Below are 10,122 nucleotides of genomic sequence, written 5' to 3'. Positions count from 1 at the left end.
TGAAGGGGTTGAAGATTTTTGGGTAATTATTTTACCAAAAAATTAGACTTAATTAACAAAGTGTCACGTCATTTTCAAATGTCTAATAAGCATGTGCTTTGTCAACTAACATAACACATCTGCATTTTTCCATTGTAACATCCCACTAAAGACCAAATGTAAAGTAATTTTAAATGATAAAGGCTGAATAAAAAATGGCATGAGAGCGAATGACATCCAAAAACTATATTTAAGTTAAAAAATAAATAAACAAATGACATCTAAACACCAGCAAAATAGTTCATCTTAATGTTGGGACGACACAGGGAGCCTATATTGTGTTTGATCATCACATTATGCAAAGAACAATCACACAATGGAGATTGACACCACATATCGACTTAAAATATCTAATGAGCTTATGAATATGTATTTTTTTCAACTCAGCATAACACTTCTACATTTTTCAATTCTTAGATCCCACCAAAGACTAAAAGTAAAATGGTTTGAAATAATAGATATTGAATAAAAAACAGCATCAAAGCAAACGACATCCCTAAACTATAAATTTTAAGATGAAAAAAATTTAATAAATGATATCCAAAACTAAGTAAATAGTTCATCATAATATTGTGTCTTCTAAGGGAGCCTATTTTTTTTTTATATAATCAGTTTAGGCTAAGATCAACCACAAAAGTAAGATTCACACCACATCTTTATCTAAAATCTTAAGACATTATGTACATAAGTTATCTCACTTATATTTTCCTCACCATCTACCATTGAATTCGATGTGAAACTTTAACTCACATATGACACATTAACATCTCTCTTAAATGTGAGACTTTTTGCATGTGTAATATGGTGACATATCCAAATTATAAGGACAAACTGAGACCTAACATGAAAAATGAATTTTTTACATGAGATAGATGGTAAGGAAAACAAGTAAGGGGTGTGTGCTTTAACCTTTAAAGTATAGCAAATGGATTGAGTTGCTTGCAATTTTGTAGGTATGTTGAAGGATTAGGAGATTTTGGGGTAATTACTTTACGAAAAAAATAGACTCAATTAAAAAACGTCACATCATTTTGGGGATTATGCATAGAGTTTGATCACCATCTTAGATTAAGAGAAACCTCACAAGTGAGATTGATATCATATCTTCGTCCAAAACCTTTAGGTATCAGGAGTGATCTCACTTATATGATGTTCAAAATCTATTATTCCATCCAATACAGAACTTTAATACACACTTGATAAATTATCATTCAACTATCCACCTCCGTAATTACATGATGTATTTAAATATGGTCAATTGAAATCACAAAATGTTCAAAAAATTTGGTTGGCGGTGGTTTCATGGAGAGGGGTTTATGTTTCTTTCTTCCATGAGAAGAAATAAAGGAAACTAAAAGAAAAAAAAAATCAAAAAAGGAATTAAAACACAAGGGAAGATAGGCGAAAGAAAATAAGTATTGTGCATTTTTTTGTAAGAGTATAGAGAATAGTGTGAGTTGCTGGTTATTTTATGGGTTGGTCGAAGGAGTCCGAGATGTTTGGGTAATTATTTTACCAAAAAATTAGATTCAATTAAACAAACGTCACATGATTTTTTTTAAGGAAAACGTTACATGATTTTAAATAGTCTAATAAATATATATTTTTGTCAACTCAACATAACACATCGACAATTTACCATTTTCACCTGTCACAAAAGTCCAAAAGTGAATAAATTGAAATAATAGACGTTGAATGAAAAAAAAAAACATGGAAGAGAATGCCATATAAAAACTAAACTTTAAGATGAAAATAAACAAATGACATCCAAAAACTAAAAAACCGGTTGATAACAATATTGTGATTTTTGCATAATCCTACATTGAGTTTGATCATCTCAACATACAAAGATAATCCACACACGTGAGTTTGACACCACATCTTAACCTGAACCTTAAGAAATTATGTATATGGATCATATCACTTACATGTTGCTCAACATCTACTCTCACATCCAATGTGAAACTTTAGCTCACAGTCAACACATCAACATATCTCACTTAAGTATAAGACTCTTCGCAGCCGACATTTGTCACTGGGATTCACCCATGCTTCATTCGCAAAGTCGAACCGAGTTATAATATCATCATTGGACCTTATGGAAAGAGCCAGCACTGGTGTTAATCTACTCATTAGACATAGAGCAACCACATAAATGAGAATAATACATCTTCATCCAATGTTTTAATTACGATGAAATTCTAGCCCGTGTTTGGCACGGGTGTCCATACTAGTAGTATTACACTTGCGTTAGTTAACATGCGCAGGGGCAAAATTGGCATGGCTGCAGGGTGCGAGCAAAACATGCTGGGTGGAGAGCAAAATTCTTTTGGTTAACGGGCCTTGTTGGATTCAGTCGATCGAGTGAGATGTGAAACAGTTCGAAACAAAAACAAACAATATGTGTAACAACGACAAAATCACAAAAACATATGAAAGAATAGTAAAAGTATGTGAAAATTATGTATTTAATTATAAAAGAAAGAAAGAAGAATAATTTTAGACCAAAATTAACTTTAAATTACTCATTTTTAGTAGATCTTGAGTAACAAGAAATGTTGTGACAGTGAGCTTTTGACAAGGAGAAGAGAGAGTTCTTTTGAGTTCCTATTATCCAACTTCTTGGAATTGTCGTAATTATTAATCAAAGGATTTCTTTTTGGACTAAATAAATAATTGTGGTAAGGACTTGAATAAAAGGACTATACATCAAATTCCATTAAAAGTGCACGGAGAGCTTGATCACACGTATCGATCAAAACTATATAATGGACCCAACAAAATTTATTTCAATTAATATGAATAAATAATGGTACAAGGAGATTCGTATCTTTGATTATGAATTATGAACCAATAAAATAGGAGTGATGCTACATAAACGTGACCCAAGTGATGTTACTACAATGTACGATGTCTAGATCTGATGGCGTATCAACACAGTAGTTTGAAGCAGATAGCATCAATATTCAATATAAGATGGGACAATAATTCCTCAAAAATAAATTAAAAAAATTAGGATAATTTTTTTTAAATGAGCCTTTATTTTGATGAGGAGAAAAAAATAAGACTGTAGAATAGAAATTAAATAAAAAAAAATGTGTATTTATATATGTGGAGTGGAGGTGGATATGACAGCTTCCAAATTCAAACTCTAACTAGAATAATACTTAATTTGATTTAAAATTTTGAATTATTGGATCATCTTCTATATGGAAGCAGAATGTTAAGAAAGAAAACAAATGAATTAATTAACTGATAAGCTATTACATTTCTTTTTTCTCTTGGGGCGGTTTCAACTAATAAAGTTTTAAAAATTAAACCAAAGATTAAACAGATGAGACTTGTAAGTTATAGTTTAAAGTTTAATAAAGGGAAATGTTAACGAGTGCCCCCGGGGCACTCTTTAAGCACCTAAAGTAGCAAGATTTCATGAAAGTTTGTGCATTTATTGCATTGAAAATTGAAACCATTGTATAATAAATAAATATAAAAACATTTGATAGATAAATAAAGATTAAACTCTAGATAACTAATGCAAATCCTAATTTATTAAGTAAATTTATATAAATACAAGCAAAGAATAAATTATAGTTTTAAAATAAGAAGAAAAAAAAAAGAATAGTTTTTAAAATAAGATAATGGACAAGTAAAAAAATGGAAATCAATTGTATAAGTGAGACCCAATTATTTTACATTGTAAAGAGTATCTTAATCTTCCTATTTATAAGATCCTCTTAATCATTCGGTTTCTTCAACATTCAAATGAGTCATGTAGGGGTAAAAGTAGGTCAGGATGACTAGTCTATTTTATGTTAGGCTCAATCCATATCAAACTCTTTTAAATAGAGAAGATTAAAAAAATTTAGAAATTTAGTTATAAAAAAAAAAAAAAAAGCTAAAATACTAACCATAAAAAATACTTTTCAGGCTAGATTGATTTTTTTTTTTTGACGTTAAAGACAATTTCATTAACAAAAGTATGACAATAAATTAAATGCCGAGACTGCAGAAATACAAGGCGGAGTTTCTTCGACCCATATACAATCTAAATTCTTAAGAGCATATTTAGTTAAATAATGAGCAGCTTGGTTGGCTTCACGCGACTAGATTGATCTGCATAAATGAATATGAATAATATTTTCCTAACATTTTCTCCAATTTAAAATTATTAGCATATACTAATTTTCTCTTGTTTAAATGTATCATTATAAACTAGAATATAAATGAAAATCATATGTATAATTTCATATTGTGTCAGATTCTCTAAATTATCATATTAAATATTAAAATGAAGTTTAATTTCGGTGATCTATTAACTCATTTATCTATTTAAATTTATCTCATTATTTATTTAAACACTTTCATACGAAACATGTTTTTAACTAAGTGTGCATGTCATACCATACTTATAAAAAAATTAGTTAATTAAGTAAATGGTCCATATAAATATTGACAATTTTGATTTTAGTCTCTGCAAAATAAAATTACAATTTTTAGTCCTTGTAACATTTTCCTTTAGCTTTTCAAAACAAAAAAAAAAAAAGTTTCCTTTAGTTTTTTTTTGAAGGAAGTTTCCTTTAGTTTTTTATGGACCAAAAGTGTTGACGGAAAATTTGTATGGGGACTAAAAATGCTGATAAATTTTTTTACAGGGACTAAAAATGCCGATGGAAAATTTTAGAAGGACTAAAAATTGCGATTTTATTTTGTATGGATAAAAACGAAATTATGAATATTTATAGGGATCATTTACTTAATTAACCCTAAAAAAAATCAAATCTGAGCTTAAGAATAAGTCTATGACAAACTACAAATCAGATCAGTGGCTTAGTATTTTTATTAGACCAAACTTGAGTCTTGCAAAGACAAACTCGGTTCGACCTATTCTTGCCCCCTATAGTGCCACACACATGTGCCATCTCTCTCTACGAAGTTAATCTATTTATTACTTATTATGGTGATAGTCATGATTTATGAGGAACATTATTCTTCAGTCACAAGCACTTGTTAAGAAAGCAAAACGTAGAAAATTTACATTGAAACAACAATTTCTAATCATTTAATAAGTTAAATATAGACTTTCTTACCGTTTTTCAAGACAATATTTTTATTTTCTTAACAAGTGTCATAAGAGCACTTTTAGCATTTCCTTAATTTATGACTATATTTGGTTCCATTGCAAAGATTTGTTTTTCTCCCAAGCTCAACACCACATGTCTTAGTTTTCTTTCATCATCTACACATCATTAGATCTGAAGGACAAATCAAAAAGAGGGGAAGAAAACACTTAGGAACCCTAAGTTAAGTATAATTGGTTAGAAATCTAATGTAAATACTTGACTGGTTATATATAAATCTTAATTTATTATAGGGTTAATTAAGTTTTTAGTCCCTATAAAATTTTTCAATACGGAGTTTTAGTCCCTGCTAATTTTTTTTAATTATGCTTAAAATTTTAAACTGTTTAATGATTTTTTATATACTTGTTTAAAACATTATAAAACGTTCCTCCGCAATAAGTTAGTTAAAAATTTTATTTTTAGGTCCAAATTTTCGTTAGTTTTATCTTCAATTTTTGGCGTTTAAAAAAATTATATTTAATTCCTTACATGTTAAAAAATTCTAATTTTTTATAAAAGAGATTATTATAATGTTCTTAACATGTCTGTTAAAAATCATTTAACAATATAAAAGTTTAAGTATAATTAAACAAATTTTAATTTAACAGGGACCAACACATACTTTTAGTCCTTGTAAAATTAAAATTTGCTTAATTGTTCTTAAACTTTTAAAATTTTAACATATTTTTTACATACTTATTTAGAAAATTATACAAAGTTCCTCTGCCAAAAAAGTAGCTCAAAATTTTATTATTAGGTACAAATTTTCATTAATATAATCTTGAAAATTTACCTTTTAGAAAAATTCATATTTAATTCATTACATATTCAAAAACTAAAAGATTTTATAAAAAAGTGTCTTACGATGTTATGAACATGTGTGTAAAAAATCTTTAAAAAATTTAGAAGTTTAAGCATAATTAAACAAATTTTAATTTAACAGGGACTAAAACTACATGCTAATTTTTTTATAGGGACCAAAATCTGTTTTTTTTATGAGTACTAAAAACGAAATTTAATATATTTATAGGGATTAAAAACTTAATTAACCCTTTATTACATCAATATTTCTATTTCTACAGTTAATGCTTTTCTGACGTGCAATCTGAAAATAATTTTTTGACTTGGGGGAGTGCTAGACATAGACCTCCCTTGTAAGGAAAATGGATAGAGCCATTTGTAGATGCTAGTTGCGAGACATAGGTTTATAATCACACACTTTTTCAGAGCGTAATGCCACTCTATTAGCTAACTGAGCCAGACATTGAAAGTTAGAGACTAGAGTGGATCTCCTGTTATCTGCGAGAGATTGAGATGCATATAGACAATATGTGAAAGCAGGCCTGGCCCTGAGGGGGTGCAAATAGCTCAACAGAGCTGGGCCTCCCTCAGCCATGGGCCTCAAAAAAAAATTTAATACCCACTAGTGCTACTGCCCTCCAATTTTTTTTTAATACCCCAGCCATTTTATGTCCCCTTGTTTTAGCATTTTAGGCCTATTAGAATTAGGTCCTCTTGCTTTTGGTGTTAGGTGGGGGTTCCTCATGTATACGGTAGTCATTTTCACCTTTGGGTGTACCACATATATACGATACCTTATATTTATCTTTTAAAAAATATAAATAGAACATTGTTCTTTTAAAAAAAAATACGTTTTGATTTTATCACTGAACCCTTTTCATTCCCAGAGTCGAGCCTCCGAATTCTTAGGGACGGCCCTGTGTGAAAGTATAGTTTAAATATGAGGAGTAAATAATTGATTAAGGAAAAACATTAAAGGACTAACCAATGAAACTTAATCCTAACACGACTTATTAATTTGTAGTTTCACCAACTTCCAATCATCTACATACTACCACCACTTTTAACAATCAAAGTTATTGAATGGTTGATCAAGAAAGTCCATGTGGATTGATAATTATAAATACTTTGATACCGCTACTAAAGTGATCTATCATTAAGCTATTTGCACTTGTGCCGTTTATATTATAAAATCTAAAAAAATCCAAATTCCCAGTTCAGTTTTTTTATTATGAACTCTTTTCTTATAGATCATATTTTCTTAAATATGGATACACATATTGATTCCTCTGTTGATTTGAAACCTAACACTACACATGTTATAGATCCTCCTGTTAATATGAAGTTAGTTATTGCTCCTCAAATTGATGTGAAACCAAATGTTACATTTGGTTGTGGATTTTTCCAGCAATATCAAAGTTAAGGTTCCACTCTGTTTGTGGATCCTCCCACCAATTCCAAAGTGAAGATGGCGTTTTCTATTGATTGCCTCATACAATTCGTGACTGATAGCTCATGACACAAGTTGTTGACATGAGTTTGAGGTGAAATAGAGAACTTAATTTTTACTATTGTTATTGCAAAATTAGATTGTGGTGGGGAAATAATAAAAAAAATATGTTATGTTGGGACGTGAAAGAGAATATTCCTATAATGATTACAAGCTACTGTCTCATGCAGTTTTAGCTTGAAATGTGAGTAAGATGTTATTTTTTGAGCGGTGGGCTATAGAGCCTTAAAGTTGTAAATGACAAACATAATCATGAGGTGGTTCAATCCTTTCAATGTTATAAAATATGCATAACATCTATAATTAGATAAGAAGAAGAAGCATGTTCATAAGATGGCGATTGATATAGTTTTTCAAGAAATATTTTGATGGCCATCTAAGTTATTGAAAGTGCGTGCAAGAGACTTTATTTATAGTGCATCATTGCTTAGTGATTAAAAGATGAGAACTGATGAGGCGGCAAAAGCTTTTTGAATTAATAAAGGCGAATTTGTTGCTTTTTGAATTAATGTCGGGTTTAAAGGTGAACTTTCACAAAAGCTTGCTGGTCGGAATAAATATATCCCAAAGTTGGCTAGATGAGGCGGCAAATATTCTAAACTGCAAAATAGGCTCTGCTCCCTTCAAGTACCTCGGTCTTCCGATCGGAGCTAACCAGAGGAAAAAATCTACTTGGCAACCGGTGTTAGACGTCGTGAAATCTCGTCTTTCAAATTGGAAGAACAGACAGTTATCCATCGGAGGTCGGGTGGTCTTAATAAAGTCAGTCTTGTCTTCACTACCAGTCTACTTCCTCTCTTTTTTCAAGGCTCCAGCAGGTATAATCACTAAACTTGAATCTCTTTTCAAGCAATTTTTATGGGGAGGGTGTGAGGATGAAAGAAAAATTAATTGGGTGAGTTGGGACAAAGTGTGCAGGCCCCTCGAAGAGGGGGGTCTGGGAATTAGAGATTTGAGGATCTTCAATCTAGCCCTTCTAGGAAAATGGGAGTGGAAGATAAGAACAGAGAGAAGGGGTATTTGGTATAGAACTTTGCTAAATAGATATGGGCTTAATGATGAGGTTATTAGACTAGGAGTCAGAGGTAGCTCTAGTTGGTGGAATGATATCTGCCAATTAGATATTGGAGACAGGGAATCACTTGACGGTTACTCTGTTAGAGAAGCTTACAAAGACCTCATTTCTAGAACTTCATGCTCTACTAGTGCAGTTTGGTCGAAGGTGTGGCATAAATCAATTCCGTCAAAAGTCTCTTGTATGGTTTGGAGATTGCTCCAAAATAGATTAGCTACAAGAGACAATTTATGTAGGAGAGGAGTCATAGGGCATGGGTCTTCGCTTTGTGTAGGAGAATGTGGGAGAGAGGAAACAACAAACCATTTGTTTTTTGAGTGTCCAAAATTTTCAGGTGTTTGGTACAAAATCTGTCGTTGGCTCGGGATCTCTTCGGCATTTCAAAAGGAAGGATTGGCTCATATAGAACAATTTGAAGGTCTGATCGGTAGCGGCAGGGCGTTCTCAAGTCGAGTCAGAGTGATTTGGTTTGCGTGCGTGTGGAGTATATGGAAGGCAAGAAATGAAAGCATCTTTCGTAACAAGGAGATTTGTTTAGACAGTATGTTGGAGTTTGTGAAGGTGACATCATGGAACTGGCTTAGGATTAAATCAAGCATTATTAATTATAGCATCAGTTCGTGGTGTCTGAACCCAAGGGCTTGTCTAGGGAGTGTGGAGGTGTAATTCACTCGGCAGTTGTCAAATGGATTCAGATCCTTGTTTCAGAATCGTTTGTTCTGCATTTCATCGCAGTTCAGAAGCGTTCTTTATTTCTCTTTCTAGATTCAAGGCATTTTCATTGTCGCTGGTTGTTTGGTTTGCTATCTCTGGTTCAGTCTCTTATTATCTTCGCTGGTGCTTTTCGCTTCAGAGAGGTATTCGGAGTACTGGATATTATTATGTGGCAGGTGTTATCAGTGTAGGCGCTCTTTGGTTGCTTTGGTGCCTTGTGATCATGGTTGTTGTGGCTGCAGCGTCTGGTGATGGTCAAGTTTAGACGTGCTCGGATAAATTCAAAGTTGGAGTGTGGTGTTTTAGGAGTTAAATGTGGTTATTTTCAATTTAGTTCAAGTTGGCAGAAAGAGGAGGAATTGGTTTTAGCAGGTCTTTGATTTTGGCTTTCGAAATTACCTTTTCAGTATCAGGTGCAGGTGCTATTTCAAGCTGCTTTCTTCTTTGTGTGTTAATATTTCATCTACTGCAATCTTGGCAAAACACGGGCATTAGCTTTAGCTTCAATAGTGGAACTTCGGTAGCAAGGTGCATTGATACGAGAACATATTCAAGCTGAATCATGGAACTCAATTGTTTGAGATTGTGGTATCGGATTGCGATTGATTAGTTTCCTTGGTCGTATCTCAAAATCCTAGTCCGTTTGGCTCCGGAGTAGTAGTTGATGCTCCTTGCATTGTCTACGGTCTCCCGGTAGCTCGTTGGTGGCTTGGAGTGAGATCCTAAGGCATCTCTTTTTTCTGCTATTCGATCGTTAGTTTTGCTCAATTCGTTGGAAAAGTGCACTTTGGTGGAGTTTTATGTATTTTCTTTAGAGTTCCCACTCTATGGCGTTATAGTTTTGTCCTGGTTTTGTCTAGGTG

This window comes from Medicago sativa, chromosome 1, assembly GCF_051527215.1.
Source record: "Medicago sativa cultivar Bolivia chromosome 1, Bolivia_mono, whole genome shotgun sequence".
Lineage (NCBI taxonomy): Eukaryota > Viridiplantae > Streptophyta > Magnoliopsida > Fabales > Fabaceae > Medicago > Medicago sativa.
This window is presented reverse-complemented; position numbering follows the sequence as displayed.